Source organism: Chinchilla lanigera, unplaced genomic scaffold (genome assembly GCF_000276665.1).
Source record: "Chinchilla lanigera isolate Chin_1 unplaced genomic scaffold, ChiLan1.0 scaffold00130, whole genome shotgun sequence".
Lineage (NCBI taxonomy): Eukaryota > Metazoa > Chordata > Mammalia > Rodentia > Chinchillidae > Chinchilla > Chinchilla lanigera.
The window spans coordinates 2,652,748-2,676,941 of record NW_004955531.1 but is presented as its reverse complement, the minus strand read 5'-3'; positions in this window follow the sequence as shown (position 1 = coordinate 2,676,941).

Genomic DNA, 24,194 nt, shown 5'->3' with positions numbered 1-24,194 from the left:
GAGGCTGAGGCAGGAGGACTGCCACTAGTCTGAAGCTACTGGAACCAGTGAAACCCTTACTCAAAAAGAAAAACAACATGACTTCTAGACTAGCTGAATAATTATAAAAATTATGTGTCCTGAAAATTACGATTGTGTATTTTTTATTCAGTATTTATCTTTAAATCAGTTCTAAATACTTTAGAAATTTTTATAAAATTAATGTTTACACTAAATATGCATGACTCCTCAGCAGCTTTTGTTATGAAATTTAAGCTATAAGAAAGTGAGAATAATATATATAAGAAAATGTAGCTATTTCTATTCTGGACAATGAACAGTAAATATTAAAATCATTTGGAATCAATAAAAAAAAATCTCTGAGCAGTGTGAAGAGAGGCAAGAATGACCCATGGACTGACCAAAGCCATATGCCACTGCATCCCACATCTAGCATTTGTGTCCATGGCCACCATGCCCAAGAAAAAGGCTGAAGGATACACTAAGGTAGATAAAGCCAAGGGGAAGGATGAACCACAGAGAAGATTCCCAACGTTGTCTTCCATAGCTCTTTCAAAAGGCAGAGCCCAAGCCTAAAAAGGCCCCTCCAAAGAAGTGATAGAAGGTGCTCAAAGGGAAGAAGGGGAAAACTGATGCCAAGGATGGGATAGTCCTGCTAAAAATGGAGAGGTTCAGACAGACCAAATGCAGAATGTGGAAGGGCTGGAAATGCCAAGTGAGGTGAGTGCATTTTTCAAAACTGTATTTCTGGTGACTGTCTAGTTCAAAATACTATTTTTATCAAGTTTTATAAAAAAAGTAGAACTTTTTAAAATGTAGAATTTTTAAAAATGTAAAATTTTTTAAAATGTAGAATTTTTATAAAATTTGATAAAAATAGTATTTTGAACTGGACAGTCACCAGAAGTACAGTTTTCAAAAATGCACCCACCTCACTTTCTGTAAGTATGTATATACAGGATAGCTAACATAGTGTACTACTTACTGTCTTCTATTGCTCTACAGAAAGGAACAGTTAATGATTATCTGTTTGATCAATCTTGTATGTCTCTATTTGTTTTCCTGAGAAACTTTGAAGCTATCAATGGGTAATAAAATAACCATGGTTAATTTCCTACAACTTTGTCTGTAACTCTGTTTTGTTTGTATTGCTCTCATGCTATTTTGTAAATGGATGTCTGTTTGTTAATATACTTTCCTTCTTTTATTTTTTAAAGTAAAAAAATGTAGAATTTTCAAAAATTGCATTTTAAAGAGAAAAAGCAAACACAAAGTCAAAACAAAACAACAACAAAAAATAAAAAAGATACAGAATTTCAAAACAAGGTGATAGGAAATTAACAATGGTTGTTGTATTACATATTTTTATCTTCAAAGTAGTTGCTCAGATCACCAGAAATAGGCATGCAAGATCAATATATCAAGTAAGCACTAACTGTTCCTTTCAACAAACTAATAGAAATCGGTAGTACAATTATCCCAGTTATCTTGTGTGTATGTATGTATATATATATATATTTTTTCCCTCTCCTTCTTTTCTCCCGTCCGCCATCCTAGCTGTTCCTTCCTTTTTAAAAAAATATAAGCATAGAAATGAAACCGAGTTTCAAAACAGTCTATTAGGATAGCTACAATGGTTGATACACTGTGTATTGTTTTCTTCCTAGTAGTAATTCAAATTAGAGGATATAGGCAAGATATCTTTTCTATACAATATTAGCACAAACTTTCTTTTTAATGAACAAAGAGAAACTAGCTTTCTAACAGTCTTAACTATCTTATATATACATTATATATATATATATGTATATTAATTTTGGGAAGTTATGCTGTTAGCACACAGAATGCTTCACTGTTGTTTGGGGAAAGGAACGTAAATCACTAGTGCAATGTCTGCAAAGCTGTATTGATGCGGGGGAAGCACTTTTCCATGGTAGTTTGGAGAGCCTCTGGTGGCTCCCAGGAGGAGGGATTCCTGGAAGTTAACACACGGGGCCACCTTGGCATAAAGGACTTGCAGTATGGGAAAACTCCCAGTTCATTGTTTTCCTCCTTTTCTTCCATGCCATCAGCATAAACTTAACTCCTTTAAGCCCAGAGACCTGCTGAGACCTGACTCTCAAAAATTGATGTTACCACTGTGTCAGACAATCTCGACACTGATGAGGTGGTGCCCCACAAGAGCAATGATTTCCTTTTCTACATTATGGCACTTTAGCTTGATAATTCTGCCGTTTTCATTTCCTAAAATTCAGGGTTGGCTTGTGAAAAGTGCTCAAACAGCACACTAAGTGTGAAACGTCAGCTCTCATTCTAAACTTTCCCTACTCAGAGTATCAAATGAAGACTTCAGTGAATTTTATAGTGGCTTTCTGATTTTTGGTAGCCCATCCAAGAAAGGGATTTGGATATTGTTGTGTACAGTTAATGACTGTGGGACATGTCCTGCCTGAAATACCTGCCTGAAATACTTTTATGAAAAGTATCTTAATAAAGTTCAATACTGTTTGGTTTGGAAAAATCTCTGCAGTTATATAAAACTGAGCTTTCTATAAAGAAGATTTTGGAGCTTAAATATGAGGAACGTGAGGATTAACCTATAGTTTTGACTTATCTGTCTATCAGAGACATCCTCATAAATGAGAATTCACACCCTTTATTTAGAAATCTAGTGCCATGTGGAATTCTCTACGTCATCAAGCTTATTTCTAACTTGCTTTTAAATACATTATAAAAACTAATGCCAAAGTAAAGAAAAGGGATACATGGACAATAACACATCATTACAGCATTCCAGGTAATCAAGTGATGACAATAATAAGATGCAAGAATAACAATAAGAAATAAATTTAGCTTATATTTTCTCTGTATAAATCAGAAAAATATTCACAGAAATACACACATTCCATGAATACTCAGTGGTATAGCAAAATACATAAGGTTAAATCCACTTATTTACTACATCAAGCCAGGTGCTTTTATTTTTAATCAAACCCTTCTATTTCTACAAAGACAAAAGTAATATACATACTTTCAAATAATTTTAGATAATAAATATTTCACCAATGTTCAAGAATTAGTTGATACAAAACTGTAATGAATTAGCAGCCAAGAGTGATAATTTTCCTTGGACCTTCTACAGTGCCTACCATATCACTTTTCACCTACTATTTGCAGCCATTCTTTATATTGCTGTTTAGGTTTATTATTCATTCTTGTACAGGGAAATATCATCTACTGCCATGACCTATAGCCAGTCTAGATTGACACTCCTTATAGACAAAGACTGAGTGTACTATTTCTTAATATCCTCTACTTCCTCAAAACCCAATGCAGCATGCATGGCAAACCGTCAGTACTATCAGTTGAATGATTGCCGGAAACTTGCTAAGCACTGCTGTTCAGTTGACGGAAAGACTAAACTGATGCACTGTTCCTTCTGTAGTATATAAGAGGTACTCCACATTCACAATTGCGTGCACAAATGGATAATATCAATTCTTCTTTTTTTTGGACTTTCTTCTGATATTGTTCTTAAAGCCGCTGAAATTTACCTTAGAAATTTACAGATTAAAAAATTACTTCTAACAGACTGATAGAAGAATAACAAAATTTCTAGTTGACCTCAAGGCAATTTAGAAAGCTGAATAGTTTTCTTGAGACCTGAATTTATGCATCTTTGCTAAATTTTAATTAAAATTTCATGTCAATTTAATATGCAATTCTTTCTAGTGAGGTAGTCTAGAATCATTTCACACATGTCTATTAACAAAATGTATTAAATAATTTTTGTATGAAAACAATCTTCTAATCTTTGTGTAAGTCAGAAAGTCTCTAAGAAGAAACAAAAATTGTAAAATTGTAGAGCTTCTATATTGCATAACACAAATCAACTAAGTAAAATTTTAGGAACATAAATTCCAATGGATATACTAAGATAATGTGAAATTTAGCAATTTCCTCTTTGTGTACTTGTAGTTCTTTTTGATTTTGTAATACATAAAATTCATGTGTAGACATTTAATACCAATATTGAGATATTTTTCAACTTTGCAACCATAAACATGAATTATTTAAATATTTTATCAAATTATTGTAATATATTATTTGTCTCCTTGTCTAATTGAAATATACAATCTACCAAAAGTAAGCATATATCTTTCACTTCTTTGAGTTCCACAGTACATTGCATCTGTTGATCTGATTTTGATCACAGAAGAAAATAATCCCTAATTTATACTTCTCTGCTTTATGGGAATCTAAAACTTTCCTAAATGAATTCATTAGAAGAGGTGTCATTAAATAATGAAATAGGTTTTTATTTTTTAAATTTTCTAGATTACTCTTCAGACCATTTTGACAAACTATTATTGAACAATGTAATTATGACATTTCCATTCAGAATGATGTGAAATTCTAAACGGAATAAACATAGTATTCTGAAAGCATTGTGCTTAATTCTAGCTGTTGTCATATGTGGAAGATGTCAGTCACATTGACAATAAATCTCGATGGCTGTTGTGAACAGCCAAGGAAAACAAAGAAGCAAAGAGATTTACATTTTTTGGCATGATAAAAGGCATCTTTTTTTTTTTTTTTTTTGGTTTTTCTCCGGTACCGGGAACCGAACTCACGACCTTGCGCTTGCCAGGCAGGCGCTTTTGCCGCTGAGCTAAATCCCCAGCCCCGATAAAAGGCATCTTTACCTCCACATATTCAAGGGCAATCAAAATTTGGCACATGATACTGTGTCTTCACAAGTATTTGTGCTGCAGTTAGAGGTGTGTATTTATTCCCTCTCATGGGGCTTTGGCTTTCACCACTAATTGATTATTACTTAAAAGATGAACACATAACAAAGGCATCTTTGAAATAATAAGAAACAAAGATTCACACAGAGAATCAGGAATAAATAACAACCCAGAAATACAACAAAACGTTTAATGGTAGGGTACAAATATACCATTGGCTTGTAAACATTGCTAGGACAACTCCTTTAAACTTAAAATACTGAAGACTGGATAAATATTTGTTGAATAAATTGGATGTATTAATAGCTTCCTTCTTTTCTGCTGGTTTTTTACAGGAACAAGGATAAAACTATTTCTGATTCATGTCCTTTTCAATGCCTACTGCAAGAAACTTTTATTTTAGTTATAAATAAATGTCACTAAATATATGCCATACACACACTTTCCCACTATATTCTATAAGAGTAAATCAATACTTACAAATGCAAGAAAAAGTCAGCATTCAAAAATATTTCGTGTGAGAAATATTGTCTTATGATGTGAGCAGAGATATTAAATTGCCTACTTACTTAAAAGCCTACATTTAACTCTTATGTATCATTTGACACTTTGCACATCCATTAAAGCTGAGATTTACTTAAGTGAAGATCTTTCATGATATGTATTCCAGTGGAATAAAGTTTCAGAAAAATTAACAAAAATATATCTTTAAAAGGCTATTTCAAGATATCAATCTATTTTGTAGGAAATAATTTGAGGCATAAACATTTTTCTAGGTGTGGGGAAATTTTTTAATGTATTAAATTTAGTAATATCCAAGGGTAGATTCTATCCCAAGGAGACTTTAGCAAAAGGTAAAAATTTATCTGTGCTCAGCCTAGTTCTCACTCTTATACAGTTATGCAACACTAAACATATTTTAAAATGCTAGAACTTATTTTTTCATCTATAAAATAGATACATTCATAACCTCTCTGGTTCCTATTTATTCTCAAACTCTGTTAGTTTAGGAACTAGATTAAACTTTCATTAAATATGAGGGACAAAAGGATGTTGGTTTCTCAGGATAATTTTTTATCATTTTTCTTACATGTGATGGCAGTTTTTCATCTAGCTTTCCTTACAAGAACTTTATTTCCCTGAATGCTACACTCATGAAAACACTAAAACAATGTACAATTCGTTTGCACAAAACAAAGCAAGGCACCACTCGCTTTTCCTCATTTGGAACATTGTCACCACCCACATACTCCCACTAGACCCATGGGTAAGTCTGTCCAGTTCTCTCTCCTCATGTGTGTAATAATTACTTCTTAATTTTTCTGTATGATTTTACTAAACAAAAGTGAATCTCTAGATTTCTTTATTTCACCATTTATAGCTATACAGTTACCTATCATGTAACTTTCATGTACCTTTTTACATTCAGCATTATAAATGTGACTTTCAGGGAAGCTGTTTATGTTTCTCCCAATGTTTGCAGCTCTTCACGTTGTTCTATAACATTCCATTGGATAAACATACAAAGTTTGTATTTACTTATTCTACTGATGAATATATTTGTTGCTTCCGGTGGTTGAGTAACGGGTATGCATGTTCATGCACATGTACTGGTGTGGGTGCACATGAATCACTGTTAATTATGGTTATAGAGACGAATTACTGAGTAAAAATTTTAAAGCACCTTCCAAAGTGGCAAATATCAATGGCTGCTTATTTCTTTTCTCATAATTTTATTAATCTTTTCATTTATTTTTATTAGTACATGTTTGTAGTATACAATGATTATGTGCTTTATGCATAGTTGTTGTGGGTTCATAGCACATTTTAATTGCTTTTTATAATCCATTTTCCAGACCCTCCTTTTCCCTCCCTCCATCCCTTGATCCTTTTTCCACTTGCAGAAGCTCTATATCCCTATTTCCTGTTATCTACTTTTCTTTTACTTTTTATTTATAATTTGGATTTCTCATATAAAGGAAAGCATGTGACATTTAACCTTGCGTGTCTGATGTATTTCACTTAACATTATGGTCTCAAAGTTCAGCTCTTTCACTACAAATGACTGAAGTTTTTCTTTATGGCTGTGTAGGACTCCACTGTGTATAAATACCATATTGTCTTTATCCATTCATCTGTTTGTAGACATATAGGCCGCTTCCAATATCTAGCTATCATGAATCATGCTGCTATAAACATGGGTATGCATGTATCACTGTAATGTGTCTTTAACTCTTTGGGGAAGATATTTCTACTGTCTAGGATCTAGCATCTCCTTCTAGGGGAACAGCTGGGTCAAATGGAATTTCTAATTTGAATTTTTTGAGGAATCTCCATACTGACTTCCATAGTGGTTGTATCAGGTGACATTCCAAACAACAATTTCCCCGCAGGTTCACTGGCATTTGCTACTGTTTGATTTCTTGGTGATGGTCATTCTTTATGTTTTATTGTCAGTAATTTTGATATTGGTTATCCCATGAATGCAGAAATACTTTATATTTCATTATCAATTTTATTGATGACTAAATGAACTCAAATCACAAGTAAAAAGTTTATTAAACATTGGAATATCTTTTTATATTACATTTAAAATTTTTTCTAATTAAGCTTCCTGTAATGAATAAAAACACCAAAGGTTAGTATCTTTGAACTACCATTCTTTAGCCAGATATTTCTGACATTCAAGAAGACATTTTCAGTATTTTTTCTCTTGTATTATTAGGCATATTCTGATTACTAACTATTGGTGGGTTAATTTTAGTACCTACTTCTCCAATTGTAGAAAACAACTGTATCATTTTCTATGTAGTGATACTCTCACAAAAGCTATCCTGGGAACATACATCTACACTTTTCCATGTGAAGCCACAAACACAAACCTACTTTTGAAGGTCATCTTTATTTTTCTTATTAGAAGGTCTGTTTTTCTGTACTCATAATCATGGAATTCCAAGACATTAATTTTTCTTCAATATTTGGTGTCATTAAGACCAATCAAGAGTACAAAGGAGGGTTAAAGTAGAAAGTTTTCTAGAATTAGTCTCCTATCAAAGTTTCTGCTCTCTGAATCAGTTGTTCTTCCTTGTCCATGCCTGATTACTCTTGGCTTTTATTTATTTGATGAGTTCACCCTACTCTGCTTAGCTTAGGCTTCTCAGCCCATGTGTGCAGTTTTATCCTTCCCTTGATTGTCTACAAATTCCTTAAAAGCATCACTTCTTCCATACATTGCACTTAGTTTTGCTCTTTGAGTTTCCCTCAGTCTCACTGATCAATGAGACTCATTCTTATTCAATCTACTCAACAATTGCCAAGTGCTGAGATAACATTTGAATACTTACCAACCCATGGTAGTCTTTCATTATTGTCCAATTTTCATACAGCTTTTACAAGTTCTTTCTATTTTTCGTTTCATTGTTCTTTCTTTTCTCTTACCCAAAACTATGCTGCTCTCTACATCAACAACCTTGGAAAGCAAAGCAAAAACACAACTATTTCCCTAATTATTTTTCTACTGACTGCTTAAACCTGCCTGTTTAGGTTAGATTTCCACCAATTTCTCTAGCTGTCAATGGGTCACAAAATTAAATCTATCTCCTAACTCTGTGTTGCATTTCTGAAATCAATATTTTGAAATGGCACCAGTGTTTTCACTGTGAGTCAAATTAGTAATTAGAAGGATATTTTGAGGGTGTTTTGATATTTTAGTTTTGATTTTTTATTTTAAAGAGTATAAAAATAAGAAAAAAGCAATAAAAATGATATAGAATTTCAAAATAAGATGATAGGATATTAACAATGCTTGTGATATTGTATATTGCTATCTTCAGGGTAGTTCCACAGATTACCAGATATAGGCATGTAAAATTAATCAATTAAACATTAACTATTCCTTTCAATAAACCAATAGAAATTAGTAGTACATTTATCTTAGCTATCTTGTATAAATTGTCTTATATATCTTGTATATATTTATATTTTTCTTTTACTTTCCATCCTCATTACAGAAGTATAGATCTGGGCTTTTTATTCAAAAGCTAGCACTTTACAGGTTCATGATACAGAATACATAAATCCACAGAAAATAATGATAATTGTATATATACCAATTTGAATTTATAAAGAAAGAGCATAAGCATTTATTAGTTTCTCAAATATTAAGGATAATCTTCAGATTTTCATCACCTTATACCACTATGTCTGTGATATCTTTTGGGTTTAATAGATTTACTTTAAATTTGGCTTTTCTTGGAAATAAATTTTTAAACAGTCTTTTCCTCTCTAATATTAACTCATTAATTTAACAAATATTTGTTGAATATCTACTTGCCAAATAATATTGTAAGTTCTTCAGTCATATCAGTAAACAAAATAGAAAGTCCTTGCTGTCCTTATCTTTTAGTGAATTAATAAAAATCAAGTAATAATGAGCAAGGAATCAAGGAAATATCAATTAGTTGTATTTATTTTAATGTAATTAAATGGTGAAATTTCACTCTTAATGGGTATCTATTTCAAAATTGGTGAGCAAAGAAGAGCTCTTTTGGAAACATGTCAGCTCTAAATAAGATACAGGGCACTACAAGGGAGCCAGGGAAAATCATTTTGGACAAGTGCACACTAATGCAAAAGCAGGAATGACCTTGGTATTTTAATGGAACAAAATCCAGCAAAAGATAGTGGCTAATGCATAGCGAACAAGATGGGAAAGTCAAAGTTTTATGTAGAGAATATCACTGAGCACTTTGGGAACTAGAATGAGAGATTAGAATTAAGCCTTAAATACAGTGAAAAGCTTGAGGAACAGAGTCAGAATCTGGTTATTTGAAGCATAAATGCATCTCAACAAAGGCAGGAAAGAGGGGCAATAACAGAAATCCAGTGGTAGATTATGGTGGTAAAGTTGTTTGTCTTTGTAACGTTTAGCTTATTTTCCTCACAAATTATCAGTCTGGTCATGCCCACCTTTTTTATATTCTTTATCTATCTTAACCTGTTAAATCACTAAGTTGCCCATGTTGGCCTCGAACTTGAGATCCTTTTGCTTCAGCCTCTAGAGTACTGAGTTTACAAGGCACCTACATTTTTTCTTCAGTATCATCTTTCTTTCACATTTTTTTCGTCATGTGCTATCTTATTCCTTGTTATCCCCTGTTTTCTAAACATCTGTATGCATGCATTTTTAAAAGTATTTTATCTATAGGCAAAATTTAATGTTTTGTGACTTTCAGGCACATTAAATACTTTAAAAACTAAAAAGGAAGAAAGCAGCATAGAACTTTCACACTGTATTGATTCCTAGCAAATCATTACGGCATTTGCAAATCAAAAATAAAAGTCCATCAAGTACATTTCCATTTTTTTACATTCAATTTCTAGTTAATCTTCTTTACAAAGAAACAAAAAAGAGTATAATCCTATAATCCTGTCTTACTTTTCTTATTGCTGAGAAAAAATATCCAACATCCAAAGTTAATATAAGGGACAGAAAGAAAGTTTCTGTGGTCACTTACTGCTCATTGATTTTGCTGTCTTCTGGCTGCTGTGGACTTTTTTTTCCATCCCTATTCCTTCTTGGCAACCAAGTTATCCTATGCTCTATCTTTGTAGTCCACAATTTCACTGGTGCTTCCTGTCTAGCCAAACTCAGAATGTTTTAAATCATTCTGCTGGGCTCTTTGCTCTTGATTCTTGACATAGTTCTGTTTGAAAACCCTCAACAGTAGCCACGCCACTGCCTCAACATTTGACTGCCTTGAAATTTCTTTTTTTGTTTGTTTTTTTTTTTTTGGTTTTTTTTTGTTTTTTTTTTTTTCTCCGGTACCGGGAACCGAACTCACAACCTTGCGCTTGCCAGGCAGGCGCTTTGCCGCTGAGCTAAATCCCCAGCCCCTGAAATTTCTTCTCAAGGTCAACTAGTCCACCACGCTTAATCTCAGTGTCAGGCAGTCTCTGAAGACGGGAAAAATTCAGACAAACTTTTTGCCAAGCCATAGCACACTGGAGTACAACAGCCAATGCAGCCCTTCTTAGAAGAGAATTCCTCAGTCTGGTCTTTATTGGCAGTGTTTCAATCAGTATTCTTGAATTCTGAGTTCTGACAAGCATCTCCCATTAAGTATAGTTTATGGCACTCCAGGGCTGCTTCTTCAGCCAGCATCTTCAAATCTTTCTAAACTCTTTCCACCAGCCAATTCCAAGGGCTCCTGAACCACATGGTCAGCTACAGTCACAGCAATGATCCCACATCTCTGCTACCATATTCTATTTTAGTTACTTTTCTCACTGATGAGACCCAAATTTAAAAGAGGAGAAGTTTGTTTAGCTCACAGTCTGTAGAGGTTTTAGTAAGGCACAGTGATCTGGAAGAGGGTCATCTCAGGAGAGAAAAAAACAGTTCATTACAGGCGGAAGGCAACAAAAGCAGCAAGCAGCAAGCAGCAAGCAGCAAGCAGCAAGCAGCAAGTGAACACAGCAGCCCTCTTTCTCTCCCTTATATTATATTTCACACCCAGGGAGGGCCTTCCCATTATGCACACTCAGAACTCTGCCAAATCAATCAGTGAACTAATTAATTAATTGCACACCCTTAATCTCAGCATCACATATAGATCCATCCACCTCTGAAAAAGCACCACCTATGACCACATAAGGCTTTGGCGGGAAATCTAGACAAAAGTCATAAAAAATCCCCTGGAAAATTAAGACTTAGAATACCCCTAAGGGTTTTGTCAGGCATACAAGTTAGTGTTATGTAGGTAACATTCAGAAATTATCTTGAGTATACAGAAAAAAGGTCCTAGAAAAACTAAGAATTCCACCAAAATATCATCCAAATCCTTGATTCCTACACTAAAGCCAACAGTCTTAGATAAAATTCAAATGAGTTCAGAGGTATATTGAACTTGTAATTGTAAAACAATGCCAAAGCTGTACCAGTAAAACATTATTTTTTTCTCATTCCCTTTCTGAATTCTTAAAAGTTAATTAGACCTACACACAATATTAACTATTCCCATAACTATTTCCTACAGCACATTGTTTTGATATTACTTTTTACTTATTTTATTTTATCTGATATTGTAAATAGTTACTGGATCATATGTTTAATTTTCTAATCATGTGAAAAGCTTCATCCATTATATTTTCTCTCAATCCTCATAACATCTCTGAGAGAGAAATAATTGGGATCAACATTATCAATCAAAAAACATAAGGCTCCTTCAACCACTTGTAAAGTTTATACTTGAAAGGGAAATCTATTCTTCCCAATTATAAAGCCATGGTATATTCACTATTCCATTGTGTTATCCAGTCCATCTGTTCAGAACTCCTATCCCAGGTGGAGGAATGGGCTTGATTTTAATAAGAAGTTCCTTAATAACCTTAATCAAAGTTCCCCAACGTCATCATTGCAAGTCATCTAAGTTTCAAAAAGAAATCAGTAATGTAATCCTTGATATTGAATATGGAAAGAAATAAATACATGTAACTTCCAGGTGTTCCAGATTTTAAATATCCCAAAAGGCTCACATGGTGGTACAATATGTGGAAGGTGAGTGTTAGTGACAGAGAGTTAAGTCTTTGGAACAATCCTTGGGACCCCATGGAACCTCAGCCCCTTCCTCTCTGTTTCCTGGCTTCTGTGAGATAAGTAGGCTTCCTCTCCACACACTTCTGCTACCAGGAGGTACTATGGTACCGCAGGCTCCAAGCAAGTGAGCTAAGTGACCAGTGACTCAAATTTCTGAAAGTATGTGCTAAAATAAATCTTTCCTCCTTATAAGATTTTATCTCAGGTATCTTATTACAACAATGGAAATCTGACTAACACATTTCCCCAGTTATCATCAGTCTAAAAAGTTGCTTCAACTGCTTTTTAAACCGCATTTGTGATGAGTGTAATGACAAATGAATTAAATACAAAAAGAAAATTCTCAAGTAAATAAATTCAAACTGAACAAGAAAATTTCAATTATGTCAATTCATAGGAACATTTATTAAAATATTATCATATACTGTGCTAAATGCAAAGTTGTTTTCAGCCAACTTCTTTATAAAGATTAACTGTCAAGATATTATTTCTCCCTTAAAAGCTACTAGTGCATTCATTTATACAAATCTAAAGTACTGATGATTCTTAGACAATATTAATCAATGTCATTTGTTTGAAGAATGCAACTGATGCACATCGTGACCGTGGTTATGAATTTATGTAAACTGCCTTTGGTTAATAAACTAAAAGAATTAAAATGAAAATATTCTGAGTGTCAGCTGGATCAATGCAAACTAATTTGTATGGATTTAAATTATATATCTACCTCAGGCAATCATCAATTTCTTTAATAACTGTGTTGGAAAGTACTTTTGAGCAATTACCGCTCAACTGCTATCAAATAGCTTAGATTTTAAAATGACTTTTAAAAATTACATCCTTGAACATTTAGAAGAAATTAAACTCCTGTTTATTTCTGATTACTTTTCATACAGGTCACTGAACATCTCAGTTTAATTTCAATAGCTTCATTTGTTATTTTCTAACATTCTTCTTATTTCTTAGTTTTAAGAGTGGGATTTGAAATAAAACACACCTTTGATATAAAATCATATAAACAATTTAATTTTTCTCAAATAAAAAATTTACCAGCCCATATATTTATTCTTTACTTAGAAACTCTTGAGTTTAAATGAAAGAATTAATTTGACTAAGAAAAGTTCAAATTAATTTTTTTCTCCAAACATCTGGGAAAGTCTAAAGGGTATACACCATGCCAAAAATAAGAGGAAAAATATTGTGCTCAGATTTACTGTGTCCTCCACTGCAATCAATTTGGTTTCAGGAAAAAAAAATCACTTACATCTCTTCCATCTTTACTCAAGTAAGCATTAAGACTCAAATGATTTGAAGAATTTAAGTTCAAATTTCCTTTAAAAAAAATCCCTCTGAATTCCCTACCTTCCTTTTTCAGAGTCAGTGTTCTCATGCCTCAGTTAGAGAGGATGATTAGTAAGATACACCCTCCTTCCTTGTGAATCCATAAAGAGATAGCGGAGCCAAACCCCTGAGACATGGTTCCTGACAGTTTCTCACAATCTGCAGTAAGGACATTCCCTAAAATTTTGATTTTTATCTGAAGAAATTTCTTATTGAATATAAAATGTTGGAAGCAATGTTGTTGAGACTGGCTTCTGGAAATGGCATACTAGGGAATAACCAATTTGTTCTTTCTGAACAAGAAAATAGGTTTCAATGTATGAAAAACATGAACTAGATAACAAGATAGGAAAATCTAGGAATAACTGAAAACCTAAAAGTTAAACTGAGCTTCAAAGCCACTCAAATATGAAGGCACTTTCTGTTCTGAAAGAAATGGTTGAGAGAAAGAATGATGCAGTTCTTTTGTCTTCAAAGGGCAATAATGAAAAACCAAGTCCATACCCTTATTAATATAGTGAATCTCTTAAACCACTCATTGAGAATTGAATTATATCTTGCTTCTCTGGGATGTGAGCAAACTAGATTTAGTGCAAGTCTGAGTTGTGACACCTGAATAAATGGTCTCAGACTAGTAGTACTCATACATTCCTGGCAGAAGTAAACAATGATCCTCTTGGAAAGGAATCACCAGGAATCAACATTTTCTTCCTACAGAACTTTCCTAACAAAAGTAAATATTGAGATCTGGTTGTAATATATAAGGAATTCAGGGACTGGGGATTTAGCTCAGCGGCACAGCGCCTGCCTTGCAAGCAGGAGGTCGTGAGTTTGATTCCCGGTACCAGAAGAACAAAAGAAAAGAAAAGAAAAGAAAAAAAGAAAAGAAAAGAAAAGAAAAGAAAAGAAAAGAAAAGAAAAGAAAAGAAAAAAATATAAGGAACTCAGATATTTTCTCTCTCAATAAGAAAAGATTAAAAGTAGAATGAACTGAAAAATTGGCAACTCTTCTTAGGTTCATCACAGAAATGAGGAACAAGGCCACCCACTGCCCTAAGGGAGGCAGGTGGATATGGAGAATCATAGCTTATCAGAAGAGAAATCCATGAGCAGAAGTCACTGTGAGAGCTAGTAGTGCACAAGAAGCACACATTGAACAGACTGAGCAAGCATCACAATCAGAGGCATTTAGGGCAGAAGTATTGCAAGTATCAGATGGGGAACTGGGAAGAAAGCCCATTAACAATGTTAAGGGCTGTAATGGAGAGGTATAACATATATGATGACAAATAGATACTGTCACAGAGAAATGGAAACTTTATGACTCAAAAAGAGATATAGAGATAAAAACACTACAAAAAGGGAAGTATGTCCTTGATTTACTAATTTGTACACTGGAGATAACTAAGGAGATAATCTCTGATCCTGAAGATATGGCAATAGAAACTTTTAAAATATAACAACAAAAAAAAAACCTAAGAATTTGAACAGGTTAGCCAAAAACAATGATGCAACTATAAAAGATACAGCATGTACAATAGATATACCAAAAGAATAATAAAAAGAGAAAAGTACAGAAGCAATATATAAAATAATAATATAATAATGCCTGAGAATTTTTTACAAGTGAATGTCAGGCCCTAAACCACAGATCCAGGAACCTTGGAGAACACCAAGAAGAGTAAGTGGGAAAAAATATACAGAGGAGCAAAGAGGAGAATTATGTTTGATTTATGAAAAACTATGCACCCAAGGAGAGAATGGAATGAAGGAATAAAAGTGTTGAAAGAAAACAATAACCTAGAATACTATAGCATGAGAAAGTGAAGGAGAAATGACTTTCTCAGAAAAACCAAAATTAAGAAAATATTTTACCTGTAGATGTGCCTTGAAAGAAATATTTTTAAAAGTTTTTCAAAGAAAAATAAAATTATACGTCAGAAATTCATATCTACACAAAGGAACACCACTGTTAAGTCAGTGAAAATTAATTAAATACTTTGTTTTTCTTGTTATAAATTGACCTAACAGTAACAGTTTCCTCAAAATAACAATGGCAAGGTTATCTTGGATTGTAGAACTGAACACATACAATATGTGCATGCGTTGGAACTAAATTATATCAAAGGTAAGAGGGACAGAAGGGAAGGATGAAGAATATTTTGTTGTTATAAGGTACACACTACCTGTGAAGCAGTATAGGATTATTTATGAATGGACTTTGCTTAGTTATAAATGTATAGTGTAAACTATAGGACTACCACTTAAAATATTTTTTTAAAAAAATTAGTATGCTAGAGAACAGGAGAAAGTGGACTCATAATATGCAAAATTAAAACCAGAGAAGGCAAACAGGTGTGGAAGACTTACAGAGGAAGAAAGAAAAATGTCAGCAAATATAAAACAGTAACCAATATATTAGATGGTGATATAACTATATCCATTATGACTTTAAAATCATTGGTTTAAATATACTAAAGCAAAGACAGAGATTTCATAAATGGATCAAACAATAAGACAAAACTATATCTTGTTTAGATCAATTTCAGCTTGTCTATGTCATATATAGATTAAAAGTAAATGAATGGAGAAAGATATATCATGATAATCAGAAGAAAGTGGGAAGAATTATATTGATTTCACACAGGGTATATATGGGGGTGAGGAAAATTATCACAGATAAAAAGAATCATTGCAAAGTGATAAGTTGGTCGGTGTTTCAAGAAGACATAATAACTTCTAATGTATAGTCACTTAAAAACAGGGAATCAAAATAAATGCATTAAAACCTGAATGAACTGCAAAGAGCAATAGATGAATCTGCTGTTTACATTAAAAGACTTTAACATCCTTCTGTTCATCAGTAACAAAATCTGTAAGGACATAGTTTAGCTCAACAGCACCATCAATCTACTACATAGGATAGACATTTTGAGATTTTTTCACCCAACAGTAATAGATTATGGATTCTTTTCAAGGTTAAATGGAACATTACTGAGATAGCCACATTCTCAAATTTATGACACATCTAAATAATTGAAATTACTATGAATCATACAATGTCTTCTCTGAGATCACAATGGAATTAAAATAGAAATCAATAGCATAAAGATAAATGGAACAATGACAAAATACATAAAATCAACATACTTCCTAATGGCATGTGTCAAAGAATTCTTCAGAGAAAATTAAAAATGCTTTCAATTAAGTGAGAAATGATTATGAAACGTAAAAAAGTTTTGGGGTACAATGAAATTGATCCTTAGAGGAAAATTTATAGCACTGAATTAATATATTGGAAATTGAGAATGATCTAAAGCCAATTATCTTAACCCCTACCTGAAGAAACTAGAAAAAGAAGAACAAATTAAATTAAACTAATTTAACCCATTATATGAACAGGATACAGAAGAAAAGTCACGTATCATATCTGTAGATTCAGAAAAAAGCATTAAATACACATTCACGGTCATAGCTTTCATCAAACTAGGTGTAGTAGGGAAACTTCCTCAGCCTGATAGAGAACATCTCCAAAAAGCCTATAGTTAAAAGTAGTGTTCTGCCTATGATAAAGTACATGAAAAGTATATGTCCTTTCACCTCTAATTTTCAACATTGTAATAGCAGTTATGATGAATGCAATAAGCCAAGAAAAGGAAAGAAAAAAACTATACAGATCAGGAATACAGAAATGAAACTATTTTTCTTTAACATGACATAAACATCTATGTACAAAATCCAAAAGAATTAATGAAAACTTCTGGAATTAAGAAGTTATTATAGAAAGCTTTCATAATACAAGGTTGATGTACAAAGTAAATTACTTTTCTCTATACCAGCAATGAACAAGTGGACTTGAAATCAAGTACATATTACTATTTATATTAATGTCATGTAATGTGAAACATTTAGATATAAATCTAATGAATATATGTACAGGATCTAGATGAGAAAAACTAAAGAATTTAAATTAAAATGATCAGAGAACTAAATAAATGAAGAGGTATTTAAGTACAAGAATAGCAGGAATGAGTCTTGCCGTGATTTCAACTCTTCTCAATTTGTTTTTTTCTTTTTTCTTTTTTGGTCTTGGTTTTTCTCCGGTACCGGGAACCGAACTCATGACCTTGCGCTTGCCAGGCAGGCGCTTTGTCGCTGATCTAAATCCCCAGCCCCTAACTCTTCTCAATTTGCTACACAGATTCAATGCAACCTGATCAAAATCATCGTAAACTATTTTTGTCAACACACTGATTCTAAAGTTTGTATACAGAGGATTGACCTAGAGCAGATGACAAGGCATTGAAGAAAACCAAACTTGGAAGAATAATACTGTCTAATTTCCAGACTTAAAATTTCCAGTGATCAAAACACTATGGTATTGGTGACGTAACAGCAGTTAGGACAACAAAGGAGAGAACCCAGAGTTAGCCCCATGTAAATATTGCAAATTGAACATTTTCATTATTATTAAGCTTATTATTAACATTTATATGCACATAATGATCACATTCGTCATAGGAAATTTGTACCTATACATGATGTATTCCCTCCCCTCCCTTCAAAATATGGAAGCAATCAAAATGTCTTAGAAAACAGGGGAATAGACTGTGGTATATTTGGAGAGTGGAATAGTGTTTAACACTGAAAAATGAGCTACAAAGATATGAAAAGACAAGGAAGATTATTAGATGCATGAAGTAAGTGAAAGGAGCCAATCAGAATATGCTATATATGGCCTGATTCCAACTACATGACATTAGAGCAAAGGCAAAACTGGGATAAGGAGTGGAATGGGGAGGTTATGCATGTGGGGCACACAGAGCATCGATGGGAAAATTTGGTACTGTGTGCTCTATTTTTCTGTGATCCTAAAATTGATCCAGAGAATAAAAAGTTTTGAAATAGATTATATGAGAAAAATGATAATATGAGAGTAAACATTTCTGAAGCTTTTGTCCTGTGCTTAGAACTAGATAATAAATGATCCAACCATTTCCTTGCAAATTTGCATGCATAACTTGTATCCATATTTTTAAAAAGCCAATGTACATATGAACTGATTTTATGGCTATAGTTGAAGTGAGCTGTATTTTGATAAAATTCACTTATTCTGTATTTGTTTTAATCTCTAGCAAAAAGAATAATACAAAGCTTTCTTTTTCACATCAATGCGTAGAAGACACACATTATATGACACAAGGGAGGATAAATAGAATCGACAACACACACAACACTTTATAATTTCCAGCCACTGAATTAATGGAAACAGAGTACAAAAGAGCTGCATATTTACTGATTTGAGTGATTATGTGGGTCAACGTGGGTTCATATGTTGTAACAAATGTAGCGCTGTGCTGGGCCTGTTGGAAATGGAGGAGGCTGGGCCAGTGGAGAGATACTGAGTATATGGAGAAACCTCTGTACTTTCTTCTCATTTTTTCTTTGAAATAAAAATTGCTCCATACAATAAAGTCATCAAGAAAAGAAAAAGAGGTATAGATCTGCAAAAGAAATACAATAGAATCTGACCCAGCTATTCCCCTTCTGCATATTTTCTCAGAAGAGCTGAAAACCTCATATCACAGCTACATATGTGCACCCATGTTCATAGCAGCACAATTTGCAATTGCGAAATTGTGGAAGCAACCCAAATGTCCATCCACTGGGGATTGGATAAGAAAACTGTGGTACTTTATATAATGGAATATTACTCAGCTATAAAGAAAGATAAACTTGAGGTCTTTATAGGTAAATGGTCACAACTAGAAACCATACTCATAAGTGAAATAAATCAGACCTGCATGTGTAAGCAACATATTGTCTCATTAGAACTTGAAAGAGTGAATAAAAACTAGGAGGTATGATAGACATTGTGAAATGAAAGGAAAATGCTCAAAAGTAAAGAGCAACTGGGATAAGGGAAAAGAGAAAAGAAAGAAGGGTAAAATTATGTATATATTTATACACAGGAAAGCTAGCATAGTTGTACTCCTGACTTCTATCACTTTATTGAAAGGATCAGTTAATGATTAATTATTTTGATCAATCTTTCATATCTCTATTGTTTTCCTGAGTAACCACTTTGAAGTTTTCAATATGTAATACAACAAACATTGCTAATTCCCTGTCACCTTGTTTGTAATTCAGTATTGCTTGTACTATTCTTGTGCTACTTTGTACATGGCTGTCTGTCTTGTAAAAAAAATAGAGTCTGGAAAATACATATGGCAAAGGAGGAATGCTAAAAAGTGGAGAAGCATGTTTAAGAACTAAGACAGTACTCCAGACCATAAAATATAATGAATGAATTTTTCAGATTTAAAATAGGTATACTGAAGAGATATTTCAATACAAGAAAAAATATTCACAATTCAACAAAAAGGATAAAAGAGAAGAAAAGTGTAGGAATAACCTCTGCTCCTTCTCTCTCTCTCTCTCTCTCTCTCTTTCTCTCTGAGTCTCTCCTCCCCTATTTATTTATTCATCCATTTATTTCTAACAGGCTCAAACAAAAAACACAACAAATGTCCATGAGACATAGGATGCCTAAATAAATGGCAATATACACATTTATATCATATTACAGAGAAACCCTGTATCATTTTTATTGTTTTTGCTTTGTTTTGTTTTCTTCTCTGTTGTTGGTATTTTGCTCTTGTTCTTTTTTATTATTCTCTTTAAAAAAAATAAAAAATAAGAATGAACACATTTCTGGTTCAACTAATATTAAGAACCTTGTGAACACAATAAAAAACCCAAGATAAATTGGAATTAAAATGATAAAATATCATCACATTTAAGTTCAAACAATTTAATTCTATGCATGACCCAAAATTACAAAGACCAGCCAGTAGGTGCTGAGCTATCAATGAGGGGTCAATTTGCCCTCCTAGTGCTCCATTCTTACCCCTGTCCATAGCCACAGCCACATTCTCTGACTTTGTCTTCTGCCTCCTCTTGCAATTTTAGGTATCCATCTTATTATACTGAACTGAGCTTGATAATCCAGGGTAATGTGTTTGTTTTAAAGTCCTCTGTCTAGTAACCTCAATTCCATCTGGAACATTCATGCACCTTTGCCATATAACATGTACCCAGTGATTTCAGGAATTGGAATTTAGCATATTTGGAATAGTTGTTATTCTACTGGTTATACCCTTGATGGAAGTTTTAAGTTGCATTTTCATGACACAAGATTGTATTGTGCTCTCTTAAAGTCACTTTCTGAAGAGAAATTCATATTGAAAATTGTTTTGAATTGAAATGTCAGATTTCACTGGTATTCCTCCAGTGGTTTTCCCCCGACTTCCTTAATTTTTATTTTTCCCGTGCTCTACATTCACAAAATATCTGGATTCCACAAACACCAATCTGCAGCCACGGAAGCTAACTTTAGAAGTGACAATTACTATGCCAATATGGAAATTAAGTTGAATAATTCTCTCATCTATCTCAAAGATAAGTATGAAATGAAAAAAAATGTAGAATTTTTAATAAAAATATATTGCAACTCTGGCATAGTTATTGGCATTGTCAGCACTCCTTGACTATCAAATTGGAATATAGACAGAACTTGTAACAAATCGCAGCTATTGGTAAATGCAGTTCTGAGAAATAAAAAGTTTACCATATATAGAAGTGTTAGTTTTGAGTTTTACCATAAGGAATGAAAGAAATGAGAGATATGTATGTGTAATATTTCTATATAATATATTTGAAATATATGCAAACTATGATATATTATATAATATTTATTATAATTATATGCACATAGTAAAATGCATAACATTCTGTGAAATGTTTGGCTTCAAGTCTTCATACATGTGTTATTCACAATTAGCTGCAGCTCCTATCTTCCTGGTAAGGTGGGCTAGAAAGTAATTGCATTCTTACCACACAAGACTTCCTCAGTTTAGCACCAGGCTATTTTCTGTGTATGCAATAAATAAAATTTTCTATCTATTCTTCCACACAGCAATGAATACTGGCAATGAAGCAGCTAAAACATTTACTCTATTGAATATCATTTTGAACTTCACATTATGGAAGGTCTCTCTGTACTTTTAAGGGGTGGAAAGTGACATCCAATATAACCCTTTCATGTTTTTAATAAGTCACTTGAAATATAGTGAAATTTATTTCTGCAATCAAAGACTTTTTGACAGAACGTGAGTTAAAATTCAACAATCCAAACACACTCAGCCAACTTACCTTTGGTAAAGGGGCCAAACATGTTTACTAGAAGAAAGATAGTCTCTTTCATAAATGGTGCTGGAAAAACTGGCTTTCCACATGCTGAAGTTTAAAACTAGACCCATGTCTCTCACCATGCACTAAACCAAAATTGAAATAGATCAAAGATCTAAGTACGAAAACAGAGACACTAAATCTGCTGGAAGAGAGAATAGGTAGAACTATTGAAGACATAGGTGTAGGCAAAGACTTTATGAACAAAATCCTGACTGTACAGGAAACATAACCAAGAATCAATAACTGGGTTCCCGTCCTGTTAAAAAGCCTTTGCACAGCAAAAGAAATCATCCATAGAGTGAAGAGACAACCTAGAATGGGAAAAAATGTTGCCAGCTGTCCCTCAAACAAAGGACCAATTTCTAGAATACATAAAGAACTTAAAAAAAAGGCTTCCCCAAATTTAAAAACACTATCCAAAATTTAAAGACCCATCTGAAATGAAGAGACACTTCTCAGATGAAGAATTAGAAATAGAAAACAAATATATGAAAAAAATGTTCATCATCACTTGTCGTTCAAGAAATTCAAATTAAAACACTGAGATTCCATCTCACCCCAGAACGAATGGCCATTATCAAGAAATGAGCCAATAACAAATGCTGCCTAGGCTATGGGGAAAAGGAACCCTTCTCCATTGTTGGTGGGAATATAGACTGTGGAAATCAACGTGGAAGTTCCTCAAAAAAACTAGGACTAGTGGTCCCATTTGACCCAGCTGTTCCCTTTCTTGGTATCCTCTTGAAAGAATAAAGAACATCATACCACAACAATATACGCACACTCATGTTTATAGCAGCACAGTTTTTAATAGCTTAACCTTGGAGAAAGTGCTGTTGCCCATCAATGAATGAAGATAAGTATGTGGGTTTTTTTTACACAATGGAGTACTACTCAGCATAAAGAAGGATAAACTTGGGACATTTCTAGGTAGATGTTGCACCATGAGACCATTCTCTTAAGTGAAATAAGTTGGACACATGTTTAAATGTCACATGGTTTCTCTGGTGGGAGAAATCAAAAGAGTAAATAAGAACCAACATGTATAATATTGTGAAATAAGGAGACAATGTTTAAATGAGAAGGAAAACTAGGAAGGGTGGAGGAAAGAAGGGAAAAGAAGAAAAGGAATAGAAGGAAAAAATAGAAACAAAATTTTGTAAATAAGGAGGGGAAGAATGGTTGAAGGGAGGGGAAGGAAATGGGAAAAAAGAGTAAAGTTATACCATGTACAGTTACAAATTCTCTACGATGATTGGTATTATTATATATATATCTAAAATATACCAACAATATTAACTTTAAGAGAATTTAGTCTAGGGCACTGAATCCATAGAAACTGTGCTAGGCCTTTGGTCACCTCATAGTGCTTAAGCAAAAGAAATGATGAAGGTAAGTCCCTCTAAACTGAGGATAGCAACCCATATATCTAATATAACCCCTCTTTGCCGTGCTTCTACCATCCACCCATCCTCCCATCCATCCTCTCAACCATCTGTCCATCCTCCTTCATTATGTAGCATAAGAGCATGTACCACAATTGAATCAACTGTTAATTAATAACAGTTGTTATTAATTACTTCTCTTCCCCCTCTTTGCTGTGCTTGCTACCATCCACCCATCCTCCCATTCATCCTGTCAACCATCTGTCCATCCTCTTTCATTACGTAGCATAAGAGCATGTACCACAATTGAATCAACTGTTAATTAATAATACGTACACTTGAAACCTCCATAGAAGGAGGTTCATTTAAATTAATATTTCAAATTTTGGAGGAAATAATAAAAAAAGCACACTCCTTAGACATCTAATATTACTCTTTACTGCAAAAACATAATTTTATAAAGTAACTATTCTATAGTCATAATTCCACACTGTAGGAATATCTCAAGTGTTTTAAAATTATATACTAGGAATGACTTTAATACTTGGTGACTTATTCATTTGTTCAATAAATATTAATTGAGCACCTACTACATAAAATCACTAAAATTTGATTTTAAAATACAATCATCATCAGAGCACTCAACATATTATTTCATTTGATTGTTCCAATCAAATATAATTTGCCTAAAGACTTTTTCACATAGTTTATAATTTTTCCAAAGAAGATGAATGGCGTCTCTGATTACTAGAGAGATCTGCCTAATGTTACCCTGAATTTCTAACTAAATATCTATTAATAAACATAATCTTAAATTTGAAATTCCTTATATCACCAATGCCTTGATTAGCATTTTGATATCCCTTT